At 40.0% G+C, this 19,453-nt stretch overlaps 1 protein-coding gene across 1 annotated transcript in view; it reads left to right on the top strand.

Annotated features, from left to right (window-relative positions):
- The window catches only part of Grb14 (growth factor receptor bound protein 14), a 112,681-nt gene that overhangs the window by 2,356 nt on the left and 90,872 nt on the right, over nt 1–19,453 (top strand). The gene's annotated exons all lie outside the window — the stretch shown is intronic.

The following is a 19,453-nucleotide window of genomic DNA, read 5'->3' as shown; positions in this document are numbered from 1 at the left end:
CACACACACACACACACACACGCATGCACGCACACACGCACACACGCACCCACCCCATAATTTTTACATGAGGTAATTGGAGTTTGCGGCTCAAAATACTTTCCAGTAAATTTTATGTTTCGGAGGTTCCAGTTGCAGAAGGCATTTGACTTGGAAGCCATGATAAAATGGATTTTATTTTTATGGCCTTCTTTCTTGTTTGAGACTAACTTACACCAATCAGATAGAAAAGTCCAAGCAACCAAGAGATGATACTTCATAACTATACATTGTAGGAGTGAAAAAGAGACACATCTTAGATTTATTCATCTTTTCTCATGGACTTATTCCAGTTTGGAATTAACAAAATAAAGTACAACTTCACTTGTCAAAAACCATCTTTTTTTTTTTTTTTTTGGTGTTTTTGGGTTATTTTGGAGGAGGGGGAGAGGAAACTTTAACACTCAGATAACTGTGGTGAGGTGAGGAGAGGAGACAGGTAGCTTTCCATCATTCTCTTTCATATATATATATATATATATGAAATATATATATTTATATATGTGTGTGTGTGTGTGTGTGTGTGTGTGTGTGTGTGTATTAACCTCTGATTGGTTCAGTGATGTAGTTTTTACTTACGGGGAAGGAGGAAATACTCCTGGGAGCAGACATGCCTATTACCATGCAGCAATGGGTAACAGTAGGAGGTATGTGTGCAGGAGTTTCACGGGTGTGCAAGCACTGTGTCATGTGTGGTTCAGAGACCAGAAGTCAATGGTAAGTGTCTTCCTCACCTACTCCCTGCTCTGTTTTATGTATTTATTTACTTATTTATTCATTTTCATGTGGAGTTTAGAGGGCAGCTTTCAGAATTATCATCTGCTTCCACGGGTGTCAGGGATCAAATTCATGTCATCAGACTTGAGCCATCTTGTAACTCCTGCCCCAACCTTATTCGTTAAGACAATATCTCTCACTGAACCTGAAACTCACCAGTTTTGCCAGACTGTCTGCCCAGTGAGCTCCAGGGAGCTAAACGTCCCCAATTTTACAAATGCAAACTATGATGTCTGACTATGATGATGTTTGGAAGTGCAATTTTCATGGCTGTCTGGTATACACACATTTTGGGGGACAAGACTGGAACCTGATAGTGGATTGGGAGAGATTAAGAGGGTCCATTCTATAAAACCTTTTCATCGGAGTGAGATTTTTAAAGTCTTATTGTAAGGTTGCACGTAACTTTTCTGAAATATCCAAGCACTCAGAGTTTGGGTATGGAGTTAGGGATGACAGATTTAACTGCGGGCTTTGTATGGCTGTTTCTCTCATTCTGGGTGGGCAAGAATGTGAATGATATTGGCTTAATATTCATTTGGGGGGATTTAGTTAACAATTTCTTCAAGCCACAGATTTCTCACATTATCCTAGACAGTAGACACCTAGTCAGGCAGAAATTCCCCCCTCCCCGGACCCCCTCGACAAAAAGTGATTGGCAAAGCAAGGGTTTGTGAAAAAGTGGTCTGGCAAGGCTTTATTTTGTGAATAAACACAGGATACTTCTGTGAAAAAGAAATACTAGTAGAGCAGGCTGGATTCAGGATACAAAGGGTGACTGGATATTAGTGTGTTTATGCTAACAGGGTCAACTTGACAAAATCTAGATGGGCTTCAGGGCATACCTGCAGGATCATCTTGATTTGATCAAATTGAAGTGGGAAGGTTACTTACTGTGGATGGAGCCGTTCTCTGGGTAGAGATCCTGGACTGGGGAAGATGGAGAAAGTGAGTAAGTTGAGCACACATGCATCCATCCATCCATCGACCGCTTTCTCACGGATGCAATGGGACTAGCTATTTCAAGCCTGGTCCCTGCGATTTCCCTGGCAATGATGGACTGTATCCTTGAATTGTTATCCGAAATCAACCTTTTCCTTGTTAAGTGGCTCTTGTTACACTATTTTATCACAGCAAAGGGAAAGAGACTGAGATTCAAAGAGTAAGTTAGGTCTCAGATCCAGGTGGAGGCAGGCGGTCCAGCGAAAGGCAGTGGGTTTCACAGTCGGAAGTTCCAAAATAGGGAAAAGATGACATGTGTCGCTCACTCCAGCAAGTATCCTCTCTGCCCTTGCAGCCTGTATCTAGCTTGACAGAGAACATTGTACACACTCACAGGCAGCTGGGCCTACTTACGAGCTAGATTTAGCTGACTTACTGGGTCCAGTCCCTGAGGGGTGACCTACCTCCCAAAGACATTTTGTAAATATCTTCCTCGTCCCAGGACTCACAACTTCATGTACAGGATATCCCACTGTTAGGGAAGAAGATTCGGTTTCCCTTTTTTCGTTTCCCTTTTTAACTCACCTAGATGTTGCATGGAGAATGGATTCTTTTAATTACTTTATGCGTTCTCAGTTGTTTGGAATGAGAAGGCTTTGAGAACTCATGGCTCTCCACATCAGCCAATTTCCCTAGGCTTAGTACCTTTGTCAAACACATGTATGCACCCCCCCCACCATGCCCTTGCTACGAGATAGTACCTCTGGTGTCAATATCTGCAGCTTTTGGTTGAGATGATATGTATGATGCTATATGATTACATTGCACCTCTCAATATTACTTATGGATGAACATAAGAATATTACTCTTTTTTTAAAAAAATTTTTATAGTCTCTGGTACTTCTTAAGTCATTCCAGACTTGCTAGAAAATTCTTTTATCTCCCTGGGAAAAGTAAAGAATTTTTACTTGTTATTAACAAATGAATGCCCAGAAACTTTGAGAGAATCCAGACTAAAAATGTTAAATTTCATTTGGCCTTTCAAAGCCGCAGTCAAAATCACTTTCCAGGCCACAAGTATGCTTTTAAAAGCCTCTTGGGATGCTTCTGTGATGTGTGATTGGTATATTGCACAATATACCACAATAGGGTGGGCTTTGTCTCTTTTGCAAGTAAGATATGCCAAATTGAGTAGTTCTGTGTGGTTTTAGTGTTATTATAGGGGAGCTAGGATGAAAACTGCTTCTTTATTCTCTCTCTCTCTCTCTCTCTCTCTCTCTCTCTCTCTCTCTCTCTCTCATGTTCATCATGTGAAATTGTAAGGCGATTTCTTCGTTTCTGACAATAATAGCTATTTAAATTATCCCTTCCTTTAAAATCTGTGATCTAGAAAATTACATTAAAAATGACTTTCATCATGTGAAGAAATGTCATTTTTAATTTATAACAAAAATTTGCTAGGAAATTATTTTTTACTGGCAGATGCTAAAGACCCATTACTTGAAGAATAAGAAAAAAAAAAGGTTTTAGTTCTCATTGAAGAATCATTTCTTGTCTTGTTTTCTAGGCTTTAGATATTTTTTGAACCTAGATGCAGCTTGCTTGTAGACTCTGGTCAGTTGCCTCTGGGACTGTCTGGGATGCAGAATAAAGAGCCTGGACATCATAGAGATTGAACCTAGTGAAAACTGTGTCATTGAATGCTGGAGTTGAGAGAGAGAGAGGCTTGACATCATCTACTGCCCTACTTCCACAGATCTGTAAACTGTGTCTAAACATTTCTAGCTGCTTCACAGTGATGTAACTGGGACTTGGCATTTGCAGTCTTGAGGATTTGATAGGAGCATATTTTTCAAGAAGGTATAAATTCGAAACACGAAAAGGACAGCCTAACTAGTGTAACCAATAAACTCTTACAAACATTCTGTAGCTCACCTATAAAACAGCATGGGGGCTGGAGAGATGGCTCAGTGGTTAAGAGCACCGACTACTCTTCCGAAGGTCCTGAGTTCAAATCCCAGCAACCACATGGTGGCTTACAACCATCCATAATGAGATCTGACACCTTCTTCTGGTGCATCTAAAGACAGCTACAGTGAACTTAGATATAATAGTAAATAAATCTTAAAAAACAAAACAAAACAGCATCGCAGGTCTGACTAAGGTCTTTTGTTAATCTTCATCTAAGGATGTGGCATTTCTCTCTCTTTTTCTCCCTTTTCTGAATTACAGCTCTATGATTTTCCTTTATAGCTTTGTTCTCCCAAATTTGATAGAAAAAAAAATTAGTCAAATAATTAGCTCCTTTAAATTCCCTAGCAAATTTCTATCATAAACTAGAAATGACATTTCTTCACATAATAAAAATTATTATGGAGTGTAACTTTTCTAGGTCACAAATTTTAAAGGAAGGAATACTTTAAACAGCTAGCCCGTTCAAACACATATCTGTTAGTACTGTTAGTAACCAACTTTCATATGCTGTTTCTGGTCCTCGGTAAATATCCCAGGATAATGTTAGAGTGCCGTAGTTGGTCATGGTAGTCTGACTTGTCAATTTAGAACTTAGGGGAGAAGTAAGAAGGAACATTAGCTCCAGACCAGGTATGCACAGTGCATCTAAAAATATACTATCTTTATGTGCTTTGTGGCTCATCATACTGTTTCTGGTTTGTTCTGTAACATTTTTTTCTCCCTCCCTCCCTCCCTCCTTTCCTTTCCTTTTTTGAGTCAGGATCAGCCCAGGCTGACCTGGAACTCACTAGGTCAATAACCCTGGCATTAAATCCACAGAGATCTACCTGCCCGTGCCTCCTGAGAGACAGGAGTAATGATGAGGGCCACAACCCTTGGCCCCTGCAGCCTTCTAAAATATATCTCTGGAAAACCAGGAATGTCTCCTGAATACTTAAGTTACTAGTTTTCCATACTCATCGGCTTGGATTTCCTCTACTGTGTCAACAACATTTAAAAAGATAATCCAAATTAAATGCCTTTTGATGTCATTGTGATGCCAATAATTATCCCATCATGTATGTGTTAAGTCTGTATGTGTGATCCAGTGTGTGTGTGTGTGTGTGTGTGTGTGTGTGTGTGTACATACTTTCCTATATCCATTTCTCTAACATGCATAGAAATAGAAAGAAATACTACCCTCCTGCTCTTAGTTCCAAGGCTTAGTGGTTATCAAGATTTTCTTCAATTTACTTCGTCTATTCTTTTAAGAAAATATGATTTTCTTTGTGGGAATATTTGAGAGTTAATCTCATGAATTCTGCCATCATAGCCCTACCTGGTTTTTAATCTGTGAGCCCTGAAAAATACATTGAAGAGCTATAACCTGAATAGTATTGTTTCCTAACAAGTATAATTCCTTGATATCATCTGAAACTACTTATAATCAAATTTCCTCAATTGACACAACACATGAAATCCTCACATCGTGTATTGATTATACTTCAAATGTTGAAGAATTAGCCCTTTGAAAGTCTGAATTCACCTTCAGATGAAAACAACATCACAAATTGCATTTAGGTCCCCCAAGCTATTCTACAAAAATTCCATATAATGTGAAATGAAACACACACACACACACACACACATACACACACACACACACACACACACACACACACACGCACGCACACAGAAAGAATAATAGAAACAATACTTGTTTTATTATTTCATTTATAGCCAAATGAAACTATCTCTGTAACAGCCATTTGCTCCTCTTGAATGCTGCTACTTGATGAATATCATTGTTATTTTGGAGAATGTAAGAGTGTGCAGATCTTTGGAGCACCATTAAAGCAGGCTCTAAGGGCCCAGGCTTCTCTATAGGTGCTCACAAAAGCACTTTCCATGAAGAACTTGGCCTACTTACAGACGTCCTTAAAGAATAAAGTCCCCAAGAAGGACAAGGGGAAATGAACTCTTTACATGTTTCCTCTGCTGGGTGCACAAAATCAGCTATTTTCTTCCCTGCCACTTTTAGACGCTGTCCACATGCCTTTGGAAAACTGCGGAAAAAGCTTTTCCGTTGAGAGAAGGTGGGGATGCTGCCAATGGACTTTGGTTGATACCTTAGCCATGTATTGATTAGGGGAAACAGGACCTCACATGAACTGGCCTGTAAAGTTATGTTTTAGCATCCAAAGAACAAAAGTTCAATGGTCTCATGAGAAATTGGAATTGCAAATTAAAAAGTTAGGGGAAAAGAAAAACACATAATAAACAGGGCCACCAAGTTCTCTCTCTCTCCTCCTACAGACACATCAACTAGCTTGGGCTTCTTACAACTTCACTTTGTCCTCTTACATTCTGTATTTTTGGTCACCAGTGGCTGTCCCTTGGCTCTCTTAGTGGTGGTTCAGTATGTAACAACTGTCAAGAGTCTGTATATTCAGCTTTGAAAGAGTTGTCATCAAGGGGGCAGAGGGCCCTAGATCACACTACCTGCTCAGCTAGTGTGTGGGAGGTCCTTCCAAAAAGCACGGGTTCAGTAGGTGTGGAATAGAGAGATAGAGGAAAAAAAAAAAAACCAAAAACAACCAACAACCTCAGGTATAAAAAAGAGCTGTACCAGAGTGTGCAGTGGAAAGCACACCAAAGCACACCGTTAATAGACACGTGTGACAGGCGGTGACAGCTACTCTGCTGTCGGACTTGGCGTGTGCTTCTCCCTGGCCAGTTGCTTGCTTTGAATTCATGTATTTTACATGAAGCCCGTTTACTAAGAAGTGGTTTCAGTTCACGCCACTTTTCTTCTGAGGAGATCGGCTTCAGAGGCCATTGTCTTGAGCTTTAGGAGGTACCCTGGCCTCTGAGGATGGGCGCTATCCACTCAGAGTCAACTTCTCCTTGTGTAAGTTGCCTTTGTGTGAAGCAGAAGGTGGCTGTCTCTTCACCTTCTACAGGGCTCCTGGCACACCACCTGCCTCCGAGAATTCTAGTTTAAAGAGTACTTCTAACACTTGTCTAATCTTGAAGGCACATCTGCAGTCCACTTTTATTTTCCACTTTCTAAAAGCTTGGCTTTTGTTTTGTTTTGTTTGTTTTGTTTTTCCCTCAGGGTATAGATTATATTCTATCAGGGGAGGGAAAATTGGAGTCATTCATTGTTCAGGATAACTGTGTATCTTAATAAAATAATTCCTCAGACTTTCATGGTTTTCTTTGGAGAAAAGGCTAATTTGTATAGCACAGTAATAGATTCTATCGTGTAAAGAATACCTATGTATTTAACTAAGAGATTAACACACGGAGGGATTTTCTTTATGGACTTAAAGGACAGATCAAGGGAGAACCTAGGAAGTGATCATAGGCTTTTACCCTGGCAAAGGGACAGAAAGAAGGATTCTGGGTTAATTAGCAATGATGTGAGAAGGAAGAGAAAGAGAGACTCCCTTTCCTCACAGGCTTTCTTGCACTCTCATATTTAATACTTTTCAAAGCCACAGGAAAAAATAAATATAAACGGAAGACTTGAGATTCCTAGTTTGTTCATAAATGTCTCTATTCCCAAAAGTCACTAGTAAAGTGCAGAGTTATCCACCTACTTTATTCCATAGGTGAAATGTTGTATATGGTGGCCTTGGAATCTCTGTTAACTCGAGAGCATAGTGGACTTACACCATTCTGGGCAGCACGCTTAGTTTTGTATGTGTGGGAGGGTGTGAGTCAGTGTACGGTGATTGGAAGGTTTTAGTGTGGGGAGCAGTGTGCCTGTGTTATAATACCATCCTACTGCTTCTCACAAACACAGTGTCAGACCACTGCCAACACTTCCCAGGTCTTAGAGCTCTTCCATCTTATTGTGATCCCAGAATAGGTGAGTCCTATGGCTCTTAAGTCACTTATGACTCCTGTGTAGTGTCTTCTCAATCTTCTCATGAGATGGTCCCTCAGTCTCCTTTTTGAGCTTCTTCCATGGTTAGTGCACCTCTATGGATGAAGAACGCATCAGTGGTGAGATGGGCCAAGGAAGAGCAGATCCTCGGCCATGGAGAGAGTAGGAATAGGAAGGCCTGGCTAAAGTAAACATTGTGCAGCAAGTCAAGAGTCGACTATCAAGGGGGTCATCACATCTGGGAGGCAGAGGGCTGTGGTGCTGAGCTAAGTGCTTAAACTGAGGGAGAAAGACATGAGATTAAGTGGGAACATTTGAGGTTGTCATAGGCCTAGTCTGCACTTAACTCCAGTTGGCTTCCTGGGTGTAGATTGGCTGTGGCCCACATTCTTCTTCAAATTCCTTCTGTTCCACCCTCCAAGCCTTCATTTGGTTGTTAAAGGCAAAAAGTGTGGGGCCTACTTTCCTTTCTTAATTACCTCTGGCTAGCGCCTTGAACAAAACAGACTAGAATCTACATAAATTCCCTTTGTCTCTGCCTCTACCATCCTAGTTTAAGCTACCTACACAGACCATAAATGGCCCTGGTTCTATAATAGTCTATCTTGATCAATTTCTCTCTGTATTTGTTACTAGGCACTTAAAAAAAAATAATCCAGGCCAGGATATTGCAAAGAGAAATGGATCCAGATAGGCTGCTGACACTTGTAAACAAAGCCTAGGACCTTAATAAACACATCAAACGTTTGTAGAAAGACAAAACAAAATGGACTTCACTGTCTTTCTCTGGATGAAAAAGTTTTGATCACTTAAAGATAACATCTCTTCCTTTGGCCTGTGGTTGGTCCTGTCTTGTGGCTCTCTCTCATGGCTCTTGTAACTCTCTTACCTCATGTACACTTTACCTTTTGCTTATTATACTGCATTTGAGGCCTGTCCTCCCCTCTGTTGTGAACTGGGCAAACTTCTTTCTTCTGTCTTAGGGATTGCTTTCTGTGCTTGGAGACTCTTCCGTAGTCTGTATGGAACCAATGCTACCCATTTCGGCTTTGGCATAATATACCATTGCCATTACTCTTTGGCAGCTGTGTGCATGACATGGCTTTAATTCCTCCTCCTCTTCCTCCTCTCCCTCCTCCTCCTCCTCCTCTTTCTTTTTTTTCCCTATCCCTTTACATTTCTCCGTTTAGTTTCTTGACCGTACTATCATGACCTGACTTATCTTTTTTTAAATCTGTTTGATCTGTTTATTGTTTTTCCATCCAAATGAATTATCTTGGCTTCATTGTTCCTGGGTTATTTTGTTGAAAATGAATGGATAAACGTATTATTGAATTATTGCCATTCACAATGGAAACCCAATTTTATCAAATTGCGTCCTGTCCAATCATGATCAATTATCTTCCCTAAAATTTAAAAGAAACCACAGTCTTATTAGAATATTCTATTTACAAAGCAGACACATATCAGGACTAATTGGATTTAATATAATGTTTTACTTTAGTTATTAGGGTTTGTTTGCCAACTGTAATGAAGTTAGTGGAGACATTTCCAATTTTACACATTATTCTTATTTGGTATTCTCAGAAGTGATACGTACTCACTGCACCACTAGACTTCCTTCCAGCTTACACCGTTTTTGGCAAAGTCTACACAGACAGAACTACTTACGTTCAACTGTCATTTGCCTCCATGTTCCACTCAATTGTTTGTTTTTCTATGGAGTTTTGAGATGGGGTCTTGCTGTGCCGTCCTAGTCAGACCTGACTTTGTTCTGTTACAACAGGCAGATGCCAAGCTCTCAGAGATACGCTTGGTTCTGCCTCCTGAGTAATTAATTATTGAGTATTAGTAACACTAGTGACTTACGTAGATCAGAGTTTATCCACGAGAGAGAAAGCACAGACCCCTTAGATACATGCCAGTATTTTGCCAGAGTGGGGAGAACTCAGAGATTTGAGAGAATCAGATTCCAGGCCTTCATCCTTTATACAACACATTTACCTAAACCTTGCCTCCCTTAGAATTTACCATGCTCACAACAGCCTCTCTACTTCACTCCTTGTCTTGGGATTAAAAAAAAAAATCCTTGAGGACACAAACTCGAGTCACTTGTGAAGAGGGTGCCTTATCTGAGGAACAACTTCCATCAGACTGGTTTTGGACTCTTCTGTGAGGTATTTTCTTGATTGTTGATCGATGCTGGAGGGCCCAACCCATCAGTGCCTCCCCCCTGGTAGGTGGTCCTTGACTGTGTAGGAAAGCAAGCTGAAGAAGTTAGTAAGAGCAATACTCGCCTGTGGTTTCTACTTCAGGACCCTGCCTTGGCTTTTCGGGATGACTGACCATAACGTATAAGCTAAAATAAGCTCTTTGTTCCAGAGAGCTGCTTTTGGTTAGTGTGTTATCTCAACAACTGGAAGCAAACTAGGCTAGTACCAGTGGGAATGGCTACCACGAGAAGTCAGGCTATGGTGCAGTTGTAACAAAGCCCATTCCTTAGACACTCCGGAGCCAGGTAGAACCTGAAGCATTGTTGAGAATTGAGGCCCAGCAGCTGGGCTGCTTAGGAAATGCCTGGCTTTGGACATAGTAGCTCCCTTTAGTGGAGTAAAGTGGCAAGGAAGGAAGTCTTAGCCACAAAGCCTTATTGGCTGCTACTGGGAAACTGAGAACTTAGGTCTTGAATAGACCAGGTTTGGGTGGTTGCCAGCATCCAATACAGTTAGTGATTTATTCTTCTAAAAGCAACAACATTTTTTTTCCCCTGGAAGTACTAAGTTTTTAGAATAAACTGGTTAAAAAAAATCAAAGATAAAATTCATGGATGATTTCTTTCCAATTTTGTGTGCAGTTAAACGTTGTGATTAACAATACACTAATGAATTGTATTAGGAACTGTTTATTCTAACTCTGCTCAGCTTGCATCCTGTTTCATCACAAAACATTTGAATATGCTCTGCTTTGTAAAATAGCTACATGCTAGCGTGTGGGCTAACTTTTGCAGAATACATTGTTTGCTTCCATCAACAACATAAGAAAAATTTACCAAGACTAGAATGATATTTAATTTAGACATTTCTAATTTCATAGAGCAGGTCTTTGCACTTCGTAGGATTTCAACACAACCTGCAGACATCTTACTCCCTTACCATTATTATTTTTAAGTTTGGAATAAAGGATGAGAATGTTCTCATCTTTTTTTTTTTTTTTTTTTAAGGCTGTGCTCAGATCTCACAGGTAGCCATGATTGTCCTTGAATTCATGACACTCCTAACTGCATCTCCTAAGTGCTGGAAATACAAGCAGGGACCACCATGCTTGACAGTCTTGTGCTATTTTAAATTTTGACTCTTTTTAGACATTTCTATTATTTAGTCTAACCAATAATTTATTGTGTCATTTTAAAAAATGTTTTGGCTCAGAATGATATTGATACCACTGTATAAGTGAACAGAAAAATTGAATTTTATCTGAGAGGGGGAATGACTTCTAAGTCACTGTCCTTCTGTCTCTGTCTCTGTCTGTCTGTCTGTCTGTCTGTCTGTCTGTCTGTCTGTCTCTGTTTCTCTGTCTCTCTCAACAGGGTTCTACTCTGTGGCCCAGGCTGGCCTCAGAGTTCTGAACCTACTCTTAACTGATTGCCATGATTACAGTCATGCAATACCTCTTGTGGTCGCCATTTTCCTCAAATTGAACAAATTAAATCTGAGGTTTTAAGCTTTTGAAGAAAATATATTTAAAACAAAACAAAGCATTTTATGAAAATAACAGGTTGGAAAAATTCATGTGAGAGCCCAATGAATGTATTGGTTTGGCCAATGTGTGATACAATTATCACACATTTTCTATGAATATTGGTTTGAATAAATCTGTATTTATGTAAAAGAGTACAAGTCATTATTGGTAAAGTTGTGTTAATGAAATATCTAGAAAATAAGAAAGTGAGTTAATCTGATTGGATGGCATATCTGTTTCAATCTAGTTAGTATACATTTAGGAGGCCCTGACTAGTTTGCAGTTGATTGACAGCCAATGATTTTTATCTCAGACTTAAAGGCTAACACTGTCATTAATGACTTTTCCGTTCTCTTTCCTCCTTTTCATCACAAAGATCTTATTACTGTAACAGTATACCTGATAATAAACTTAAGAATTAAAAAGGCTTTGGGTTACAGTTAGGAAGGTTTCTTTTGACATCATGGCCTTGTGTCTGTGGGAGTCAGCACATCATGGCAGGGAATGCATGATGGAGCAGTGCCGTCTACCTCTCCGTAGACATGAAGTTGCACAGAAAGGTGAAAGGCTCCTATGCTAGTATCCACTTCAAAGCCCTCAGCTCGTTCCCTCCTCCCAGTCCTCACCTCTCAAGGTTTCTGCCACTTTTCAATGATGTCATGTGTTGGGGACCAAGATTTTAATCCACCAGCCTTTGGGAGACGGTCAAGATCCAAACTGCTGTGTTTGCCGAGCTTAATCTTTCTCCCTAGTACATATTATCGCCCAGTTCTCTTTGTTCAAATGTATGTGTTTGCTCATTGCATTTACTCAGTAGAACAGAAGTTCAGTGAAGGCAGAGATTCTGTTGTACTAATATTTTAAAGTTTATTTTATTTGTAATTATATTTGTATGTGTGTATGGAGGGCAGGTTACTTATGGAATACAAAAGAAAACATTGGATCCCTTGGAATTCCAATTACAGGTGGTTGGGAACTGTTCTTAGTGGGTGCTAGAAACTCAGCCCTTTTACAAGGTCAGTGTGGTTTTAATCCCCTGGTGTTAAATTTTCTATACTCAGTTTCTAGAAGGTAAAATGTGTCTGTTTTTTGGCAGGCTCTCAAGAAATTTTGGCTTAATAAATAAAAAATAAATAAGAATAAAGAAATGAGGAAGAAACAGAAAATTGTTGATTTCTTGATGCAAGTGAGAGTCTGCCTGAGATCCTACTGATTATCTACTATAAATGATTTAATTTACAAAGAAACTTAGAAACGTTAAAGCTACTTCTTTTTCAGGGAAGGTTCTGCTATTGTAAGTTGTTGAAAGAGATCCTGGGCAAGATAAACATTTGAGTATTGTTTTAGCACTATAAGCATATTCTAAATTTGGATCACCCTTGCTCCGAGTGAGTCCTGTTCTTTGTCTCCTGGTCTCCTTGTCAGCATTTTCATCCTTCCCAGCACACATGTGCCAATTAAAAAGCTCATCTCCTCTCTGGGGCTCCGTCTGGTATGGTTTTCAGCCAGCCCACATTCACAGTGGAAGATTACTTTCATTCTTGGGGAGGGTGACATGGGCATGAGAAGCTCAGCATTCAGATGAAAGGGCCACTTTGGTATTATTTAACTGTGTTTTGGCAAGACTCTGGTCAGTGTCTGGTTTCTCTTTGGAGCCATTTTGCATTATATTACAGTACTCTGACTGTGCTATGCCAAGGAAATTAAGATCAGCTGGAACACTCAGTTGGTCATTGGCTTGGACTCTTAGGGCACTGGGAACTTGATGACCTCATTTAGGCTGAACCTGCCTTTGTCCCCAAAGCATAAGGGCTCTTTTTACAAAACCACGTCTGCAACTTGGGAAAGATACGAGCAAGGTTCAGAGAAAAAAATGACTCAATAGTGGATGATATTTGGGTCAACATTGAGTGTGGAGTGCAGAATACATGCTGACAATTTAATTGAGAAAGATGAAGAGGAGACACCAAGTCCCTTCAACATGACCTTAGCCACTGAGTCCTGTGATATTGGAGGATCATTTGAAGATTGGTTTGTAAGTGCATGCGCATTTGTGTATGAGATCAGATGTCGATTCTGGGTGTCTTCCTTAATCCCCCCTTTCTTACTGCTTTTGAGATAGGATCTCTTATGGAGCCTAGAGCTTTCTGATGAAGCCAGGTTAGGTGGCCACTAAGCCCCAGGAATCTTCTTGTCTCCAATGCTTGGATTTGAGGTGTGTGCTGCTGCTAGCTGCAGCTTTTTTTAATGTGGGTTCCATGGAGTCAAACTCAAGTCCTGAAACTTTCCTCTCAGGCACTTAGCTAACTGAGCTGACTCCTCAGCATGGAATGCATGGTTTAAAGAAACTAAAAGAAAGAAATGTTTATGGTGCCGGTAACTGGTATGGGTTTTATGCTCTGTCAGTCTGAAAAGATTTGAGAGAACATCTTTCCTTAGGACTTGTGATGGGCGGGCCCTGTGTGCACAGGTTGTGAGAAGCTTGAAGGAGGGTTGTCATATGAGGAAAAGCTGCCTGGTAACCATGGAGAAGTCTTTGGTGATGATGTAGAGTTTTGGAGATGAGAACTCACTATAGAGCCCTGGCAGGCCTGAACTCACAGAGATCTATTTGCTCTTTCCTCCCAAGTGCTGGAATTAAAGGCATGCACTTACTACACATGGCCTGGATTATTAAATTCATTTTCATTAAAAATATGAAGAAGACATTTTTTTATTTGGGGGTGTATTTGAGAAAACAACAGTTAATATGGATTTTCAAGCACAAATTAAGTAGCTTAGTAATATTACTTTCTCTGAGATGCTAAGGGCTGTACAACCAGTCTCTCTTCCATGTTGGGGAGTTCTGCTAGATACATTTGCAAAGTTCTTTGCTTCCAGTTCTATGAGAAGGGCCTGTTCCTAACCTCCATCTCTTTCTTTCCATTTCTTCTCTGAGCAAAGTTCTTCCTCCAGGTTTTTGTTTTTTAATTTTATTAATACCTGTATCAATAGTATACAGGCTATTGGGTTTTGTTGCATTAGAAAAGTTGTTTTTGCCTTACATTGACAGGAAAATGGCTCTCAGTAATGTGTCTGAAAACTAACGAATCTCCAGCAACCAGCTTCTCTGCTCTTATTTTGATGGCTCTAGAGTTTCATACACCTTTCCTTTTTGAGACACCTTCTTGGCTTCTGCCTCTCCCAGAGCTTGCTGTAGAATGTGAGTGACTGTACTATTTAGGGTTGTATCTTGGAATTTGTTTTCATTTTACTGTCAATGTGATCTCACCGGCTCCCGTGGCTGCGATGGAAGTATAAATGAGCTGGAGCTGGAACTTTTGCTCCATGTGTTCACTCGTGCAGCCCAGAAATCGCTGAAGCTCAGCACATTTCACATGGAATCACTTCTTTCCTGTTGGGCCTTGCCTTCTTCTTCTCTAGTTCCCTTCAGTGGAAATGGAAGCCGTTTCACTCACGTTAGCCAATCACAGATCTCATCTTAACCTTCAACTTCTCTCTTCTTAGTTCTCCTTCTCCATTGATTGGTTACCAAGTTCCCTTGAGAAAACAAGTCTTGGGTTATCCACTTGTTTATAACCTATGCTCCACCCAGTAGGTCAGGCCAAATCACCTCTCTCATAATCATCTTGAGGCTCTTCTCACTAGTTATTCTGTTTTGTTCTTCTACTCTTAGAAACACTCTTTAATTTTGCTGTTGCTGTTGTTACAGAGGTCAAGTCTAGGCAACACAATAGTCAGTTTACAGCGTTTGATTTACTTCCATTTAATACTCTCATGATGACACCATGTATTACTGTACTTTCAAAACATTTTCATCACTGGAAAGAAACCCTTTCTCCATTAAACTATCCCTCCATCTCTTCCTCCCTCTTGGTCACTGGTGTGTCACTCTGTGCTTCATCTTTATGATTTCCTTCACAAATCCTGGGCATTTCATAAAATCGAACTCCTGCAACACGTGACCCATTGAGCCTTGTTTCATAAGGTCAGCCAGTTTTTGTTTATTTTGTAGTGTGATAAAGTAGATTCATCCCATGAAATAACTCTGTCTGTAGAGAGGTTCTTTCTTTCTTTCTTTCTTTCTTTCTTTCTTTCTTTCTTTCTTTCTTTCTTTCTTTCTTTCTTTCTTTCTTTCTTTTCTTTCTTTTCTTTCTCTCTCTCTCTCTCTCTCTCTCTCTCTCTCTCTCTCTCTTTTTCATTTTCTAAGAAATAGAGTGTTACCAATGCATGCTCATTTTTCTATTCTTTATCCTTTTTGATCCTTTCTACTTTCTTTCTACTGCTCGAGGTAGGTGAGTATCATCTTTTCCTTCCATTATTTTATACCTTAATGACAACAAAGAACACTACAACATATTTTACTTTATATAAATTACAGTGATGCTGGCAAGATGACTTGATGGGTAACAAACCTTGCTACCAAGACTGATGACCCGGGTTCCCAGATGATGGAAAGACAGAACTGACTTCTACAACTTACTTTCTGATCTCTTTGTGCATGTGTGTGTGTATGCATGAGTACATTCCCCACAAATAGCCCCCCATAATAAATAAACAAATATAATATTTTTAAAAAGAAGTACATTGTATGTATAGTTGCGACCTTCTATTTTTCACTTGAGATTTTTATTAATCCATATTAATGATTGTATAACTGGTCTATATGCATTGCACACACCCTCATTTATTGTTTCTGTGCCTTAGACAACACAAAATGTACAGGGGTTGCTTTTCTTTCCATTCCCAGAAATGGGACCATTGGATATGAGGTCAGTGCATTGTTCAGCATTACTAGATTCTTCCATGTTGCTATCCTGAGTAGCTGTGACCACCAGCACTCTGTATGTCTCTGTTTTCGTCCTTTCTGTTCAACAGCCGCTGTTTCACGATTTTAAGATATCTTTTTTCAATCTAGTACATCCAATGACATGTAAACACTACGTTAATGTGCATTTTCTTGATTGTTTGTGAAGATTTCAGTAGTTTCTGGTTACTCTTATCTTCTTTGTGAATTATCTAGGTTTTTTTCTGTCCTGTCATTTTTCTTTTCAGATTGATTTGTGAGAGTTACTTATAGCACCTTAGTGGTACGCCCTGTTGACAAGTGTCAGTGTTATGTTGGCATTTTCTCAGTAATTGTGGTTTGGCTAAACTGGGCTTATATTACAGTGTCTCTGAGGATATAGAATGCTGTCCACTTTTGTACTTTTGTGTATCTTACCTGAGAAAATTAAATTTCTATATTATAAATGTATTTTCATCTAGCCATGTTAACATTTGAGTTAGCATGAAAAGGCCTTTAACACATTCAATTGTTATTTTTCAAAAGAGTATCCTCTCACACTAGCATTACCATACCATATATTAAAGTAATTGCCCTTCATCTTTTCCCAGAGTTTTGAAAACCTTCTTTCCTCATGACCACGTTTCCTTATAGAAATAATGATTTTGAAAGCAACTCCAGCTATACCATTTCTTTCTTAAAACCATTTCATGGTTTTCTCTGTCCACATACTGATTTCAGTGAGGTCCTTGAGATGCTATGTGGTTGGCCCCATTCTCTAATTCTGTTACTTAGTTCTCTTCTTTGTGAATTATCTGTTTTTCTATCATTGTCATTTTTTTTCTTATTTATATCGCATGCTTTGACCACACTGAACATCTTTAGTTTCCTACTGCACAACTTCTCTGATAAAATAATGAAATTCAACCACTCCTTGACACATCGGACAAGGGTCAAGGCTTCTCATGAAGTTGATTCTTTGCCTTCCTGTGTCCATCTACTCCTTAATCTTTAAATAGCTACTTTGAAGTGCATCTCTTTGAAGTGTCAGCTCCGAGTTTTCTCTTTCCTTGATAGACTGTTATGAGCTTCTGTGTTTGGAGACAATCTACCCGGTCAGCTCCACAGAACTATCATTCTATTTACTTACCACTATCCCATGATCTGGGAAGCATTCCCAGTTTACAGGAGTCATGTTTGCCTTTGACATCAATGCATTTCTGGACACTAACATTGTACCTGGACGGATAGACTAGGTCCTCTGTAAATACTTGTTGTATAAGCAGGAGGTTCATAAAACTCAACTGTGAGTAGGATTTGTTCCAAGACATCTATAGAAGGGATGTGTAGATGTGTGTATGCGTGCGTGTGTGTGTGTGTGTGTGTGTGTATGTGTGTAAAACACATATATGAACTGTCCAGAAGATAGTCTCAGATGTTGTTCTTCTGAACAGCCATGGCTGTCCACCTTGTTTCTTAAGGCAGGCCCTCTCAGTGGGATCTGGGTCTCTCCGATACAGGTGGGTGTGCTGGCCTGTGAACCTCAGGGATTTGTTTATCACTACCCCATGACTCCATTGCTAGGATTACAAGTCAGCATCTCTGCACACTGGGCTTTTTGTTTGTTGTTGTTGTTTATGTGGGCTCTGGGAATCAAAATGCCAGTCTTTTTTTTTTTTTTGAGACAGGGTTTCTCTGTGTAGCCCTGGCTGTCCTGGAACTCACTCTGTAGACCAGGCTGGCCTTGAACTCAGAAATCCTCCTGCCTCTGCCTCCCAAGTGCTGGGATTAAAGGCATGCGCCACCACTGCCCAGCGAAATGCCAGTCTTTATGCATGCCGGCTTTATTGACTTTATTGACTGGGTTAAATCCCTAGCTTCTCAGGTATTTTTCCTGTGAAATATATATACATATATAGTGCTTTTAAGAAACATAAAAAAAACATTCTTTTTGTTTTTGTTTCTGACAGAAATGTCAGAAACCTTTCACATTATTTTGCGTTGTGTAGGAGTTTAAATGATTTTATTTTTCACAACCAGAAGAGAAACCATCTTCAGATCAGGGTGCATTCTTATTGAATGAGAAGCTGTACTCTGGATTATTAAATTAAGATTCATTGACAGATAATAGTCTGAGATTTAAGACAGGAAAAACATCCTACTCAGTGCCCTAGAGAACCACTGAACAAAATAGGAAAGTGGAGAGGACAGAAGTCCCTGGACAGAGCCAGGGCACCTGCAGAGAGCGTGATGATCTAGCAAGAGACCTGTCCGTCCTGCTAATCTGTGCTAGTCCTTAACCAGCCACAGACAGAATAAGTGCAGGTCTGTAGTTACGACTGCAGATAAATACTGTTGTTAAAAGCAGAGAAATTAAGAAGTCATTCAGGAAGCCAGGCGTAGTGGCGCACACCTTTAATCCCAGCACTTGGGAGGCAGGGGCAGGCGGATTTCTGAGTTCGAGGCAAGCCTGGTCTACAAAGTGAGTTCCAGGACAGCTAAGGCTCTACAGAGAAACCCTGTCTCGAAAAACAAAACAAACAAACAAACAAACAAACAAACGAAGTCATTCAGATACTTAGATTAAATTGAATTCCATTTCGAGAAGGATTTGACAGTCCTTCAGTTACCAATGCCATCAGTCTTCCACAGGCTACTTTGTATGTGATGCTTCGTGGTGGCAGTACACATCTTCACACACCACCCTGGAGAGTCGGTGTCTGCAGGCCGAGGCACTAGGAGTTGGAACAAGGACCTGCCAGAAGAGCCGTCTGTTTCTCTTGCAACCTGTTTTAGGCCGCCTTTGAAGAGATCTTGCTGCAACTCCAGTGCAGGTTTCGAAGAACAGCCCTTCCCTTCCTAGAGCCATTGGACAATCTACTATCCTCATAGGAGGAAGTGTTTTTTATTTATCATATACTGGCTGAATAGTCTGTAAGTTTTTGATGGGTAATGCTTGTCTAAGCCTCTTTACCCCATCTTAAACTGATTAGTTTTTCCTTGGATTGTAAATGAGATTACCTTTCAAATTAAAGTGCATTTCCGTTTGGCTTATGGGAGTTTTCTTTTTCCTTTTTTTCCCCAATCCTGCTGAGTGGCTGTTGAACATAAGGGGGCGCTGTGTGAATATGCTTTGACCTGGGTAGTTCCAGACACACACAACAGAGGAGGCATGCTTTAAATGACACAGGACATCTCCTGTCTGATTTCATTTCATTCTTTCCAGTGTAAACTTTTCTTCTTCTTCTTCTTCTTCTTCTTCTTCTTCTTCTTCTTCTTCTTCTTCTTCTTCTTCTTCTTCTTCTTCTTCTTCTTCTTCTTCT

The sequence above is a fragment of the Mus pahari genome, chromosome 3 (assembly GCF_900095145.1).
Source record: "Mus pahari chromosome 3, PAHARI_EIJ_v1.1, whole genome shotgun sequence".
NCBI classification, from domain to species: domain Eukaryota; kingdom Metazoa; phylum Chordata; class Mammalia; order Rodentia; family Muridae; genus Mus; species Mus pahari.
This window is presented reverse-complemented; position numbering and strand designations above follow the sequence as displayed.